We start from the raw sequence: 2,330 nt of genomic DNA on the forward strand, positions 1-2,330 counted from the left end.
CTCCCCCCTAGGCTACCTCCCGCAAGTACCACAGCCCTCTTCCCCTCGTGTTCTAGGGTTAGCAAATTTGAGTGTCCTCTCGTGAGCCTCTCTTCAACTGTTTTTGCTGCTGTTTGGTTCTGAAGATGAGTAGCAAGTATAGTAGGAAGATGATGCATAGTAGGAAGATGATGCATAGTATTGATGAATTTTTTCTTATGAAACTGAAATTATTAACTCCCTCTGTAATTTGTAAGATATCCAGTAATTTTCCTAAGTAATTGAGAAGAATTTATATACCAGAACATAATAAGAACCCTAATTAGTACAGTTTCCGTTAGCACACTGGTATGATATAACTTACAACTTTACAAGTATCTCTAGTCAAGTCTGATATTGCTTTTGCTTATATGCGGTCAATTTCTCAACTTGATAACTAGTAGATCAGTAGTTTATATATTGTCACATTGACTAGGTTTCATACAAAAAAAATCCAGGTTACATAAATTTGTAATTTTATATGGCAATATTATATAGTGGTGAAAGGCTCAGCTCTGTCTGACTAATGCTATGCAATGTTATAAAATGGCTAACAGCCACACATGTGAATCTGTTCTTGATACACCTTTTCCCTTTTCTTAGAATCATCATATACATCTGCATATTTCAGGTTTCCAAGGAGGTAAAGGAATTGAAGTTCAGACAGTGCAGCAGCAGCAACACCTCCAAGGTGAGAAATATGTTTAGTTAGGTACAGTTAGCATCATGTAAGAAAATGACCATAATGTGCCCTGATAATGATGTATTTTGTCATAAAAATATATAGTGGACTGCCATGATAATGACATGGTCCTGTGTTTGCAAGCTGTCATAATCTTCAGTTTACTTGACTTTTGAGCCTGCTAGTAGTTTACTTCCATGAGTTGTTTTATTGACATGGCACATTTGCAATGGAGTTTTATATATCTTTAGCCACTGTTCATTAACAGCAAGTCAGTTTTGTTATGCTACAATGATTTTTTTATCCTGTGAACTCATTGTACTGCTATAAGAATTTGGTATCATCATGGTGTAATTTTGTTAACATTCTGGTTTTGTTAGATAGTGGCTACACTAATCTAGAGTGATACAATTTTCCTTCCCATTTGGTATCATCATGTTCAGTGTATACAGTTATAACATCATGTGGGTTTTTTAAGTCTGTTTACAGCTCATGTGGGTTTTAACATCATCTGGGTTGGTGAATGTGGATGATTTTTTTATCCTGTGAACTTGAATGCTGCAATGTTGTTTTCTTCAGAGGCTACTGTCAAAAACTTGAGCAAAGATAGGCCCTTGAGTTTACTGGAATGTCGATTAACTTCCGTTTCGGCAAATTCGGGTACTCCATATGTCCTATTTTCAGCAAAGGTCATGCTAAAATTTTCCGTGAATTTTAGCATGACTTTGCTAAAAATAGGACATATGGGGTACTTGCGACTAATGCATGGGCCGGGGTATCTTAGTACTTAGTTAAGTAGGATCAACTGCCCTGCCATTCTTGCTGCATTAAACCGTAGGTGGCAATAGAGCCAAGTTATTAGGCCCAACTTAGAATTCTCCTTAGCATCGATAAACCCTAGATGATAAACCCAACATAGGTGGCAATAGAGCCAAGTGATTAGTGCCAAGTGATTAGGCCCAACCTAGGGTGCCTCGGCATCGATAAACCCTAAATGATGAAAACTTAACTTGGCTGCCCCGGATGCCTCGGTGTCGATGAGAACCTAAATGATGTACGCTTAGGCTTTTAGGGTGCCTCGGCGTTGACAAACCCTAAATGATGAAAGCTTAGGCTTTTAGGGTGCCTCGGTGTCGACAAACCCTAAATGATGAGACCATGATCTTGTTCCTTGACAATAACCAACTTTTTGACCAAACTTTTTTTCTATTTAGAGCAAAACATGGCCCACAACGATGAAGCCGGTGGTTCGGGCGGCAAGCAATTCTGGGAGCTGTCCCAGGAGATGGACGAACAACCTCACCGCTATGAGGACGTCGCGGAAGACACCGATCCTGATTACACAACCCCTAGTGGCGTCGGGGATGACACCACTGATGGTGCCGCCGAGGATGCCACCACTGATGATGGTGGCGCACACATAGATGGCAGCCAATCGAAGAAGCAAAGGAAGGACCGGCGTCCGAATGCGCTCCGCACCGTCAAGGAGGAATTCACTCAAGTGGACTCCAACGGGAATCCAACGGAGCCCAAACATATAGTCAAGGGGTACTCGGTTCAGCTCGAGTGCATTCTCCGGAGCACCGTCTCGATCAACACCGAGAACCTTAGGCATAAGGACCGAGGGAAT

Source organism: Triticum dicoccoides, chromosome 3B (genome assembly GCF_002162155.2).
Source record: "Triticum dicoccoides isolate Atlit2015 ecotype Zavitan chromosome 3B, WEW_v2.0, whole genome shotgun sequence".
In the NCBI taxonomy this organism is placed as follows: Eukaryota; Viridiplantae; Streptophyta; class Magnoliopsida; order Poales; family Poaceae; genus Triticum; species Triticum dicoccoides.